Here is a 15,153-nt window from a genome sequence, read left to right as displayed (position 1 = left end):
AATATCTTGTCTTCGGGGAGCTGCCGCTAGATAAGAAGGCAGCTAAGAAACTACTCTATTAGGCACCTTAGTACGTAATCATGGATAGTAAGCTATATCGGCAAGGTTATTCTTTGCCTTCGCTCTGATGTGTGTCCAAGAAATAAGCTAGTCTAATACTCCGTGAGGTACACTAGGGCTTTTGCGAGGACCACGCTAGGGTAAAAATTATTTCCAAAAAGATCTTGAGGCAAGGGTACTTTTGGCCCACCATGAATGGAGATGCGATGGATTATATCAAGAAGTATGACAAGTGCCAGTACTTCGCTAATATCCCCCGAGCACCTCCAAATGAGCTTACGCAGATGACTAGTCCATGGCTTTAGCTGTCTGTGGTATCGACCTTATCGGGTCTCTGCCTACAGGAAAAGGAGGGGTGAAATATGCCATAGTGGCCGTTGACTACTTCATGAAGTGGGTCGAGGTTGAGCCACTCACAGCGATCACCTCTAAAAAGGACTTGGACTTTGTCTTTAAAAACATCGTTTGCCGATATGGGCTCCCGAGGAAGATAGTCTCTGACAATGTGTTGCAGTTTGATAGTGAAGTATTCATGGACTTCTGTCAACATCAAGGAATTATCAAAAGCTTTTCCTCCGTGGCCTATTCGTAGGCCAACGACCAAGTCGAAGCAGCTAACGAGACACTCAAGTCCACTTTGAAGAAAAGATTGGAACATGCAAAAGAAGCTTGGCCCGATGAGTTGCCTAGGGAATTGTGGAGCAATCACACCACTGCCAGGACTTCCACCGACCACTCCCCGTTCTCCATGGCTTATGGATATGAAGTTATGCTCCTAGTTGAGGCAGCAATCTCCACGCACCGAAGGGATACGTATGACCCGACCCCGAACCATGCTTTACTGCAAGCCAGGTACTTCAACTCTAAAGTGAAGGATATAAAGTTTGGGGTCGAAGATTTGGTGTTGCAAAGAGTCTTCTTAGCCATCCGAGACCCCGGTGCAGGAGTGCTGTGACCTAATTGGGAAGGCCCATACCAAGTCAAGAACATTGTATGCCCGGGGACATACAAATTGGCCCAACTAAGTGGGGAGTTGATTCCCCACGCCTGGAATGTCGAGCATCTTTGCTAGTATTACCAGTAGCATGAGTAGTGAACCTTGTTAATTTCTATAGTATCCCTTGTATCCTTCGGGCATATTTAATGGAAACTATGTATATAAAACACGGTTAGAAAGAAATTTATTGTTTGCTTATATATACATTTGGTTTTCTTTATTCTATCAATGCTATGTATAAGAAACACATTCGCTGGCCTGAACAAGTGAACGCAGACTAGTTTCCAATCACTTAGGGGGCATAGAGTTAGGGAAGCGTCATGCCTCACAGGGAACGACCTAGGAAACTAAGCTTGTCAAGCTGAGTAAGCCTAGTGTCGCCACCACAAGAATAGAAAAACCTAGGGAACTAATCGAGTCTGGCCTAGTAGACTACGGTTGTTCCAAGCAGAAGATGGCTTAGCACCTAGAAACTAGAAAAATTTTAGTAGCGTGAGTACAGAAATACATCACCTATTGTGGACATTGTGCCCAAGGAGCTCTGATCAAGTCTTTGATCTCAAGATGCGAACGAAAGACTGAGTGTTATATTATTTCATATAATATAATATTATATTAAATAATGTGAAAAAATGTGTTTTGTCACACCTTGTAACATATTATTGAGAGACACAAAATTGGACACATGTGTGTGCCCAAATGTGACATATTTTGGAGTTACAAAATCAGTTACACATTTGTAACTCCCAAATATTACCCAATAATGTGTATATTATATGTTACACATTTGAGATTGGATTTCATAAAGCCATAATGAAATATGGTTGTTGGAGACATGTTTTTAACTCCCAATAAGTGTTTGGAGGTTACAAAATCATGTGGGAAAGGATTTGGGATGTTTTGGAACGATTTGGAAAATGACAATTTTTGTGCTGAAACTAGGCTGTGGCTGCGGCCACTATCTTTCCCTGGCCGCGGCCTGGGGGACAGAGGCCAGTGGCCACGGCCACTGATGATCCTGGCCGCGGCCAGTGAGGCTGACAACCTATATGGTTTTTCAGTTTTTTCCAAATTGAATGGTTCTAACATCCCAAATAACTCCCAAATCTTCATTTTAATTCCATAAACATCCAGTTAAACATTGGTAACAGCCATGGGGGTTGGTGGAATTTGAAATTCAAAGGGGTATCTCAAACTCTATAAATAGGAGGCTAATGCTCACTTGTATGACACACCTTTTTCCATCCACAAAGCACTTGGCTGGAAAATACACCTTGAGGCTTGATTATTCCAGAAGGCATTTCCAAAAATCTGTGAGAGATCCCTTAGTGCTTGAGTTAGGGGGAAATAAGCTTTTGGACAAAGGTTTTAAACTTTGTTCAAGTTGGTGATCCCCAACCCTCTTCACTTAGGTTGTGTAAGTGAGAGTCTATTGTTTTGTTCTTGTATTTTTTCTCTATTTCTTTTATTCTTATTTTCATTTTCTATTTACTTGTAACTTATGTTTAGAGTTGTAATCTTCTTTTCTTTTGTTTCAAACACCTTTCCTTTACTTGTAATCTTTTGTTTAGAGTTGTATCTTTCACCATTCTCTTCTTCTCCTTCTTCCTCTCCCTTTCTTTGTTTGTTTGTATTTTCAGTTATAGAGTTGTAACACTCTTTTTAATCAATCATTATTTATTTGTAATATTTTGCATAGAGTTGTATGATCTTACCTTTTCCATTGAGGCAATAACATATATTCTCTAACAATCAAAAGCTTATCCCTTTTTTGTTTCAATGGAAGGGGAGACCATCAAGATCATGAACCAAGACTTAGTGAGATTGGATAGGTTTGATGGATCCAATTTCACTAGGTGGCAAGACAAGGTGAAATTCCTTTTGACAACACTCAAGATAGCCTACATCCTTGAGTCATCCTTGGCACCTTTAGCCGAGCCATCCAACAAAAATACTCCCGAGGAAGTGGAGAAAAGAAGGAAGAGAGAAGAGGACAACCTTCTTTATAGGGGTCATATCCTTAATACCCTATTCAATAGGCTATATGACCTCTATAACAATACCAAATTTGCAAAGGAAATTTGGGATGCCTTGGAGAGTAAGTACAAGGCAGAGGAAGAAGGTACAAGAAAGTTCTTAATTTCTCAATGTTTTGAATTTTCTTTCATTGATAAGAAAACTCTTTTACCTCAAATTCATGAGTTACAAGTGATTGTAAACAAGTTGAAAGTTCTGAAGATTGAGCTTCCCGAGGCCTTCCAAGTTGGTGCAATAGTGGCAAAATTACCACCAACTTGGAGGAGCTATATGAAAAGAATCCTCCATAAGAATGAGGATTACACTTTGGAAGAGATCCAAAAATACATTAGAATTGAAGAGGAATCAAGAATAAGAGACAAGGGTGTGAATGAGTCTAAAGATGAGACTTCCAAGGCCAATGCGGTTTCACACAAGCATCCAAAGGGCAACAACAACAACAAAAATGGTAGTGGGAACCCTTTAGGTCCAAAGAAAGATCATGGACAATTCAAAGACGTGAGAGGTCATTGTTTTGTTTGTGGAAAACCTGGGCACTATGCTAGAGTATGTAGGTACCGAAAGGACCCACATGAGAATGAGGTAAATGCTATATAAAAGGAAGAAGAGATCTTAGCATGATTACCATGTTTATGTGCCTTGTTGGGAAATTTTTTATTTTGTAATAAATCTTGTACTCTTGAAAGCTATCAATAAAATTAAAGTATTATCCTATGATAATTCTTTATTTTGCTATGAGACATTTGTGAGAGACATTAACAAAGTTTCAAAATGAACGTGTTAAAATAATAGGTAAGAGTGTAGACATATTATTTTGTGGACGCCCAAATTCCACCAGGGCAAAATATGAGATTTATGTGAGATCCCAGCCCCGTCGCCATGGCCTCACTCGGCCATGCCCCATGAGCAAAGCCCTCCTCGCGCGCGCACTCCCTGACGTCACTCGGCCACCACGCGCGTGCCTCCCTGGCGTCGCTCGGCCACCGCGCACGTGCATCCCTGGCGTCGCTCGGCCACCGCGCGCACATCTCCAAGGGCTCGAGTGGCCTCGCCCACGGCCCCAAGGTGGCCTCGCCACTTAGGCTCAAGGTGGCCTCGCCCACGGCCCCAAGGTAGCCTCTCCACTTAGGCTCAATGTGGCCTCGCCCATGGCCCCCACGGAGTGGCCTCGCCAAATAGGCCCCATGGTGGCGGCCTCGCACATAGCCTCATAGGGGTCACATTCGGAACACATTTGGTCCCGTGAACAGCCAAGAGAGCCGCACCATCAATAAGCCTTCCGAGGGGGCCTCGCAAAGGAATGAGAGCTACGTCACCTAGTGGCCACATGAGTAGAGCCATGCACCAAGGGTCCCATTCCTTACACCTTGAGACCTCCATGCTTAGAGGTTCCAGTACGAGTCGAATGGGACATACTCGTATGACCAAGTATTGAGTACGGATACCAGTGCCAGTGAGACTGCTGGGGTAAGAGTCATGGTCCGTACGTCTACGGCCAAAGGTCAGAGCCGACACCACTACCTCCTGCGCCACTACACCTGCCACCACTCATCAGACATGGGTACAGACAAGTAGTGGAGGCATTCTCCTGACACCTGCTCCTGTACTGGATGTACGACCACAACCTCTGAAGCCACTCCCCTGACATAGTACTTATGTACCCCATGGTCTCCTGGACCACTATGTACCTAAGGCCATTAGAGCCTACTATAAAATGAACTCTAAGACCACCTGAAAGGGGGTTGGAAATTTTACTGTAGCAAAGGCTTGAGTGTGAATGAAAGATTGAATTCTCCATTATAGTTCTATCATTGTTCTTGAGTGTTTGCTTAAGTTTCTACAACTTTTCCATTAGAGACCCTAACTTGATAATTTTTCCAACTCAACTTAGTTGACGAGTTCTCACCGTCAACATATTTCATAATGTGATTATTTGTTTGAGAAATTCTCACATTATATTTGTGTTCACATTTTTATTTTGTGAAATACATAAAAGAAAGAGACTAAGTAAAAGTTGCTTTGAAAGAAGTGTGTCTTGCTTTAGCAAGTAAATGAATCAAGATAAACATTGAGGTTTTTTTATCTTGATCTATTGAGTGTTTATCATGTAGCTTAAGGACTCATGATGACCTTTGAGAATCATAGGTCTATATTTATCTTGGACGATAAATGACTTATTAGAAATGAAGAGATTTCTATTTTAAAGTGATATTTTATTGTCACTATGTGAGAAATGTGGGGGTGATGTTTCAAAGTTAATCAATTTATTTGGTTGTTAATTAATTGATTAATTTGGTCATTCTATCAAATAGGTGATTTGGAATTCCACATTCTAAATCACATTGGCTATATATGTATAGAATGAACAAATCTAGACATGTTTGGTGTCTAAAGTCATTGTTTGTAATATTTTGATTCAAGAATGCATCAATTTAAAACATAAAGGAGAATTTTAGAAACAAAGAGGTTTCTAGAATTAATATTCAAGGAAAATGTTTATCTTGGATATAAAACTATAAAATAGTGGGGGTGTTGACTATGGTCCAAATCACTATTTTAAAGGGGTAACTATTTTAATCAAACTATGGCTAGCGACAAAGTTTAAATAAAATAATGAGAGTGTCTAAGTATGCATACATGAGAAAATAAATGATTCAAATGGAATCATTTCTACATCTCAAGGGGTGGGACTTAGACTCCCTAAAGAGATTCACGGTTGATGGTAACCTATCTTAATACTAGTCACCAAACTAGTATTAGGTTAAATTTTGTCTCATATGAGATATGAGTACTAGTGTGTTACCAAAATGAGGGTTAAAACCGAAAGGTTTTTTTAATAGAACTCAGTCTTGAAAAGACAAGTATTTTAGGGTAACAAAATACTGTAAGAGTTCTACCTATATAGACCTAGGGGTGGTGCTGCCCCTCATGAGAATTGGGAGTCATTCTCAAGAAAAGTCTATGAATGGAATGTGCACATGGCCATTAACGGTGCAAAAGCGAGACATTGAGGTCTCAAGTGAACACAACAAAGGTGTGTGTGTTATCACCGGTTTGTTATCAAGGGATAGTGGTTCAATGCTTCGGCAACCAAAATTTTAACAAACTTTGTGATAGTTATACTAAGGTAAAATTCAAGTCGAAAGGCATTTTACTTTATGCACCAATGCAAAGGTTTCTATAGAGAGTGATTATTTAATCAAGTGAGGGAATATTATATTTTAATATAATGTTTGATTGATTAAATAAGTGTTACAAAAAGTGATTATTTAATCTAGTGGGGGAATATTATATTTTAATATAATGTTTGATTGATTAAATAAGTGTTACAAAAAGTGATTATTTAATCTAGTGGGGGAATGTTATATTATTTCATATAATATAATATTAGATTAAATAATGTGACAAAATGTGATTTGTCACACCTTGGAACATATTATTGAGTCACAAAATTGGACACATGTGTGTGCCCAAATGTGACATATTTTGGAGTTACAAAATCAGTTACAAATTTGTAACTCCAAAATATTACCCAATAATGTGTATATTATATGTTACACATTTGAGATTGGATTTCATAAAGCCATAATGAAATATGGCTGTTGGAGACATGTTTTAAACTCCCAGTAGGTGTTTGGAGGTTACAAAATCATGTGGGAAAGGATTTGGGACGTTTTGGAACGATTTGGAAAATGACAATTTTTGTGCTGAAACTAGGCTGTGGCCGCGGCCACTATCTTTCCCTGGCCGTGGCCAGTGAGGCTGGCAGCCTATATGGCTTTTCAGTTTTTTCCAAATTGAACGCTTCTAACATCCCAAATAACTCCTAAGTCTTCATTTTTATTCCATAAACATTCAATTAAACATTGGTAACAGCCATGAGTGTTGGTGGAATTTAAAATTCAAAGGAGTATCTCAAACTCTATAAATAGGAGGCTAATGCTCACTTGTATGACACACCTTTTTCCATCCATAAAGCACTTGGCTGGAAAATACACCTTGAGGCTTGATTAATCTAGAAAGCATTTTCAAAAATCTGTGAGAGATCCCTTAGTGCTTGAGTTAGGGGGAAATAAGCTTTTGGACAAAGGTTTTAAACTTTGTTCAAGTTGGTTATCCCCAATCCTCTTCACTCAGGTTGTGTAAGTGAGAGTTTACTATTGTTTTGTTCTTGCATTTTTTCTCTATTTCTTTTATTCTTATTTTCATTTTCTATTTACTTGTAACTTTTGTTTAGAGTTGTAATCTTCTTTTCTTTTGTTTCAAACACCTTTCCTTTACTTGTAATCTTTTGTTTAGAGTTGTATCTTTCACCATTCTTTTCTTCTCCTTCTTCCTCTTCCTTTCTTTGTTTGTTTGTATTTTCAGTTATAGAGTTGTAACACTCTTTTTAATCAATCATTATTTATTTGTAATATTTTGCATAGAGTTGTATGATCTTACCTTTTCCATTGAGGCAATAACATATATTCTCTAACACCGAGTACTCCGTACTTGGTCCCAGGGCAGACTTACGATGCCTCCTGTGGACACTGTGCCCGAGGAGTTATGCCCAAGTCCTTCAAAAGCCTTCAATATTATAGCGTTAATAATCCATGACATTGGGAGCTTGGCTAGTCGATGAGTGAAGCACCCCTAGTGTCGTGGGATCCCATAAATAAAAGGCCTGACAGAAACGTAGTGTCGAAAAGTTCCAAGTAACACGAGGTTGGATTTAACTCTCTCCCAAGGACAACGTGCGTCTGGGGGGCAGTGAACAAATCCCAATCCTCGATATGTGAATGGAATACCGAGTTGCCAGGACTTAGACACTAGCATTAAGTCGCCTTAGGACATGGGCAGAGTGTTCTACGAGATATTGACCCTAAGAGCAAGATAAAGCCCAAGTAGCATGAGTATGGACTGAAGTTACCTCCCAAGGACACTGCGCTCGAGGAGCATGGACTCAGTCCTATAATCTCAAAACGCGAACGTAAGCCCAAGTCATTAAAACTAGAGGCCAGACCTCGAGCGCTCAAAATTGAGGTGTCACCATATACCTAGTCCATGGACGTGAATTCATCTCCCTAAGCTTGGGATGATGAGTTGATAAACCAAAGACTACGTTCTCGGGGGCAGATAGCTTAGTGTGGATGGCCCCCCTAAATCCCCGAGTCATCAGGTCTCGGGGACACAGGATGACATTAAAGTTATTCTCAAGGACATTGATCATGGAAGGCAACACTAAATGTCTTAAGCGTCGAGCACTAACACATAAACCTATAGTACTAGACCTCCTAAAGCCCGAGTCATTGGAACCCGAAGGTGTAGGATAGTCGAGTGCCCTCACTTGACACCATGTCAAAGTAACTATTACGACCTCGAGCCTAAGATGAAACACTAGATGCGCACATCTAAACACTGACAGGCATGCCTCATCATGAGTCATTGGAGCTCAGAGACATAGGGCCGTGTCGAGTGACCCCTCGACAACATTAAAATTACTTTCATGGACATTGTGCCTAGAAGGCAACACTAGATGCGCATGTCCGAACATTGACAGGCAGGCCTCATCCTGAGTCATTGGAACTTGGGGAGATAGGGCCGTGTCGAGTGACCCCTCGACAACGTTAAAGTTACTCTCAAGGACCACGAACCTACTGGGCAACACTAAACACATGGAAATTGCCTAAGTACTCAAATAAGTTGATAAAAAGTGGATTTGGAAATAATGATGTAGTCATGGCAAGTTGTGCAAGCTGCATAGTTTTAAACGGAAAATAGTTACAACTGTGCTCAGGGGCTCGAGCGTTGTTTGTCTATACCCCAATAAAATATGGCACGCAGGTCTACTTAGTTTAAAAAGAAATTTTTTTATACGAGACTAGATTCTTGAGGCCCTAGGCCTAGAGGCTCCTCAACCACCACCTCGATCATAGGATCACCTTCAGGAACGCGGCCCAACACTGAGGCCTCAATCTCTTAAGCTGGATGGATAGTTTCTACCTTGAGATGTGCCTCGAGCTTTGACTTCATGTCAGGATCCTCTGTGAACGCGAGATCGATGTCATCATTGCTCTGTCACGCAACAAAGAGCATATCCTCAGCCATCACATCGAGGCCCTTTTCCAGTTCTTCGACGATTCTCCTAGTTTTCTCCAGCTCATCAGCATGGGCTAGGGACTCCGCCCGACTCAACCAGAGCTCTTCCCGGGCTTTGGCCAGATCCTCCTCCACGGTCTGGTTGCGGCTTAAAACATCTTCCAGTAACTTAGAGGGTGTTTCCTCTAGAGTAGACAACTTCGACCGCTTGGTGGCTAGTAAGTCCTCCACCTTGAGGACACAGGCCCTCGTGTCCTCCACTTCTTTCTGGAGCCACAAATGTTCCACTAGGGGGCGGTCTCCTGGAGTTGAGCCAGTTCTACCTGGGCCCAAGCTAGCCCCTCCCGAGTTTTCTTCAGCTCAAGGGACCGCGTTAGCATAAGGTCCTTGAGCTGTTGATTTAGGGTCATAGTCTGTCACATCATAATATCAAGCCAGCCAATAAGATAGAGAAATATACACTGAACTTAGGCAGAAATTAGGAGACTTTCCTTCAAGGAAGAGTGACGGCTGGTAGCCACTAGCGCAACTTCGTTGTCGCTACCACAGCGGGCGATGTTGCTGGCACACATCTTGCATAAGGACGTCGCTAGTCCTTGCATGGGCTCCGTGCCGAGTGGTATGGCCCTATATTCTGTTCTCACCGTAAGGAGAGGTTCCAGCTCTTCGCGGTGAGGGGGGATGACGAGGTCCTTTGGCCAGTCCTTGTGTAGAAATTCGGCAAGGAGTCGAGAGTCCTTGTTGCCCTCCTCGATGCGGGTGTTGTAGTACTCGATGACCTCCCTGTTCACCTATGATTCCTCCCCTTTATAGTGTTCTGGGAAGATAACCAACTGAGGTACCCTAACTTGGGGTGAGTTGGAAGGGATTTCCTTACCCTTCCTTGAGAATCCCACATCTTGGGGGGAGGACGCCTTGAGGTCAATGACCTCACCGGTAGCCATCATGCTTGGGGCAAGGACCGATGGAGCAGCCGCAGAGGATGCTTGGGCAACTAGGTCAGATGCCACCACAGACATGGATGAGGGCACTACGGTTGGAGTTGTCTAGGTGCCTATCTCAGAAGGCCCCGATACCCTATGACGCTTCAACCGAACTAGATCAGAGAGGCCCATGATTTTTGCACAAAGGAAACAAACTAGTTAGTCTCTAGGAAAGAAAGAGATACCAAAATAGATAAAAACGTAAGACCAAGTATAAAACTCCTCGGGGGCCCCACCACCTTTAGGCTCCTCGGAATGGAGGATAGAATGGGAAAATTCGCGTATGAGTTGACCCATCTTGTAACGCCTTGGCTACCCCAGAACAGTTACGGTGAACGGTGGACCGGAAATTTTACTCATTGCCTGAGTCCTTTGGTAAAAAACGTGCTCTAAGTGTGATTAACAGGTTAAGGTACAAAACCATTAAAAAAGAAATGGAGATTTTATTACAAACTGCTCTGCAGAGCTAAACAAAACATTTACAAGTGGTTCCCAGTACAAAATGGTCATTACAGTTTCAAATTTACAATCCCGCCGACCTAAGCGGCAAAAATAGGGTAAACCCCCTAGTTCCTCTGAGAACACCATGACCGTGGCGGTCAAGCGGCCGCATATGTACACACCACCACTTCAGCTCTCCACTCAAGGCTAGGTGAGCTTCTCTTTCCCTTTACCTGCACCACATAGCACCCATGAGCCAAGGCCCAGCAAGAAAACATAACACTTTTTAATAACATTATCAAATGATTATCATTATAATCATACTAAACATAAAGCTTTCAACAAGCAAATGAACATCACATGATTTTAGCGGGAGAGTGGCTGTTAAGTAAGCCACTAGCCTCCAAGCTCTCTTTTCAAGCGGGAGAGTGGCTGTTAAGTAAGCCACTAGCCTCCAAGCTCTGTTTTCTAGCAAGAGAGTGGCTGATAGGTAAGCCACTAGCCTTCAAGCTCTGTTTGTTCATCGACCCTCAGGGTCGGTCAGGCATTAATGCTCCTTGAGTCATTCAATGCTAATGGTCGATTAGATCTAATCTCTGTTGGCTTGCGTGATTCACACTAAGGCCGTTCTGACAAGTAAGTCAGCGCTTCCTGACCTGTGTCCAGTAACACTGCCGAGCCTGACAAATAAGTCACAGCCTCACAGCTGATACTAACACTTCTGTCGATTCTGTATTCAATCCATGTCCATATTTATACAATCAACATGCCTCACAAATATCCATGCATGTCACACTTTGGGTGCAGTTTTCTTACCTCCTGTTCGAGCAAGAACAAATAAAAGAGTGACCCTGAGAACGATCGACTTTTTGGTCCTTTAGCGGTTACCTGGTCATAACCAGATTATGGGATTCCATCAATAAAATGAATAATAAAAGGTTCCCAAACCAAAACCTAACCTCCGGGACCTCAAACACTACTCAACCGGGTAGTAGGTTCAATCCCGAGGCCTTAGACTTGAATCCCCATGCTTAAAAGCTCACTTTGCCCAACAATGCCTTAAGGGCCGCGGCCCTCCTTGGCCATGCCGCGGCCCGCCCCTCAAACAGAGGCACCTAAACCCAGCCTTCACCAAGGGCCGCGGCTCACCCTGGCCATGCCGCGACGCAACGCCCAGTTCAGCCAAAACCCCTATTTTTCTTCCTCTACGATTTCACTTAGAACCAACCCTTCAAACCCAACTTAAACACCACCCAAACCTCTTTCAAACACCCATTTAAACCCCTAAACAACACTCAAAACTCTCCCTCATCATAATTCAAGACAACCCCCTAAAACCTCCATAAATTCCAACAATCCTCCATAAAAACACAAACTGAAACTTATCATTAAAACAGGGCAAAACCAGAAAAGTAATGATCAAAGCTTACCTCAAACTTGGTATTGAACCCTCTCCAATGGCTGAACCAAGTCTATAGCTTAAACCCCTTGATTTCCTAGCTTAGTTCCACCCCTTGAGCCCAAAATCTCCAAAGGAGAAGCAAAGAAAGTGAAGGGAAGGGAAGGTACGGGAAGGAGAAGATGAAGCAAACTCTGTTTTGGGTTCTATTTCACAGCCATCCATACATCATATATATCCAAATACCAAAAGACCATTATACCCCTAGGCATAATAAAGCTTCTAAAACCACTCAAGGGCAATTTTGACATTTTCCACCTACACCGTTAATCATAATTAACGTTTCCCAATTCCCGCTAGTCTCAATATTCTCAAACACCAATATTTCACCTCCCGTTACCCTTTAATACCCGGTAACACTCTAAACATTAAAAGCACCCCGAGACTCACCCCGAGCCCCGAGCTTAAGCCCGTTATGACCAAACCGATATTTAACATTCCTTGATCGTCTCATGCCAAATGGCTCGAACAAACCCACATCATAATGTGGTGTCAAATTATATCACCAACATGTGAACAAATAATCAATTTACCCTCAACGGGTCAAATTACCATCACACCCCTGTATAAAGAAATATGGACACATATGCATGCATTTCACATCATATCATAATATAATCAACATATACATGCATTTAATCAATTAACACCATAATTAAGCAAGTATGGCCCTCCCGGCCTACTGTTCACGCCGTTAAATACATCGGAGAATTCGGGGCATTACACATCTCCTATGTTAGATTGGTCTCGTATTGACAAAACCAAGAGGTATGCATGGCCGTCATCTCGCCAAGAGGAACGAAGCCTTGAGGATGCCTATTCCTCCTTAGATAGCGGAGGAACATGTTGATGAGGCCTTGGTAATCTTGATACTCCTCCTCAGACCAATGACGCCTCAAGATTTGGCCGCATTCAAGAAGGAGGGAGAAAATGATGAATGGTCAGGACTAGTTCCATCCCCTACACGCCTAGCATAATAAAGAATGATTGGAGATTTACCTTGAGGAATGGAAGATGACTCAATCCCCACCTCGAGCTCCTCATCTTCCTTCGCCTCTGCGGCTGCCTTGATGGCAAGGACGCTCTCCGCGTCCTCCTCACGAAGGCGCTGTGTGTATTGAAGATGCGCCTTGGCAACCATATACTCCGTGTGGAGCCTCGCCCTACTCCAAGATTGCTTTGAGTCTTGGAATTTGGTTAGAACCATCAAATTTACACTCTGTCTCGCCTGCATCAAGTCATACTTTCAGAGATTGGCATTAGTGACGAGGAAGGGGAGTTCTAACTCCTTGTTACGAATGGAGTCCATCGCTTGAAGCCTTTCGTCAAAGGAGTCAACAAAGGGAGTGCGACAATATGGACCTGATTAAGATGACATGGATAGGGATAAGTTGCGAGATAAATACTATCATACTAACTTACACGAGGAAAAAAGTACTTACCAATTGTAGCAAAGTCTAGGAGTAGGGTAGGATTGGTCCTCGTTGGGAACCCATCCGCCCAAAAGAATTGGCCCTTTTAGGCCCGAGCATGATTCTCGTTGCCGCTGGGGATTTGTAGCCTCTCCTTGGGATCGTGTGCTTCATCAGGGTATAATATCCCCCTTTTCCCCCTTCTTTGAGCATTGCTGAAAGCTACAGATGTACAATATTTCAGCAGGGGATGGGGTTTGCCAATTTTGCCTCTTATACAAGATGTAGAGCCCTGCCAGTACCCGATATCCATTTGGGGACAACTTGAAGGGAGCCATGCCGACAAATTTGAGGAAGCCGACATAGTACTGGTGCAGTGGAAGGGTTGCACCAGCTTGGAGATGAGAGGCACTCTAGTGCCTGAGCCCGTGAATTCTCTCGTGCGCCCTCTCATTCTCCCGAGAAAGGCATACTACTATCTTGCCATCATCCACCCCGTAGTTTTCGAGGATCTTCTGCAAGGCACCTCGGTGCCATAGTCTACTCGGGATGTCTACTACCTCGAACCCTTTGGTAGGGTAGGGGTGTCCAACGGCGTAGGGCCTGCATTGGCCTCTTCCTCCGAGAGGCAAGCTCTGAGAGGTCTCATCGCAACTGGGTCAGAGCTCTCTTGTACCACAAGGGTTTGGCTGCTACCAGCTTCTCGGGCCATCTGGAGGATCTCGACGTCGAAGGAGTAAAATCCCTGTTGGTGTAGTTGGTGAAGCTCCTCAAACATCTGAAACAACAAACCAAGCAGTCAACACCTTGTCCCAAAGAAAGATCTGTGAAAGCAAGAATCCCTAAGACTACTGCTTGGGAAAGAGAAGAAATAATCTCTAAAGGCTTGGGATGTCCTTAGGGCCAAAAATTTAACACCGAAGAACACCACTTGAACTTATGAACACTTCCACAATCTAGGAATTTTCCAGATTCTGGTTGAGTGCCCAGAAAGGCAAAAATTACCCAAGGCGCGCAATAGGCCATTTTGGCCAATCTTAATGCCAAAATGTGCCTAAAAAGATTGGTAGGGGGCCAAAACTTCCCCCCAATGTATCGCAAGCATCCCCCTCCTAAGCATGCATCTAAAACTCACAAAATTAAATCTAGCAAAAACACGAAACCAGTAAATGCTTACAAAGCAACGATAAGTGCTGAAGCGAGTCTTGACTCTAAAGAATTGCCTGCTGTTCGTCCAGAAGTACGATAACTCTTGCCAATCATCCAGACTTACAGAAGGGATTCTAGAACGTTTGAGGGGCTGAGGAGTTAAGGATGAAGAGATAGTGTGGGGGTTTTCAAATTTCGAATGGAAAGTTTGTTTGTGGAGAGGAGGTTATCAAGTTTTATACTAAAGACTTGGAGAGGAAGCAGCTACACCCCGATCCTCAGATTACCTTCGACGTAAGAACTCGAGAATGATCCAATGACCAGATTCAAAAAGGCACAGATCGTGATCATTGGCCTTGGGAGATGACATCTTGGGTATGGAGTGAAAAGACGCCTAGAGTATAGAGTGGACATTTTGAGTAGAGGAATCAACTTCTTATTAATAGCATGGATTGAAGAGACCTGCAATAGGGAGTCAAGTTGGCACAAACATTTAGAGAAGTTAGAAGTAGCCCAAACGTCACCTCCTGAAGA

Source organism: Humulus lupulus, chromosome 2 (assembly GCF_963169125.1).
Source record: "Humulus lupulus chromosome 2, drHumLupu1.1, whole genome shotgun sequence".
In the NCBI taxonomy this organism is placed as follows: domain Eukaryota; kingdom Viridiplantae; phylum Streptophyta; class Magnoliopsida; order Rosales; family Cannabaceae; genus Humulus; species Humulus lupulus.
This window is presented reverse-complemented; position numbering follows the sequence as displayed.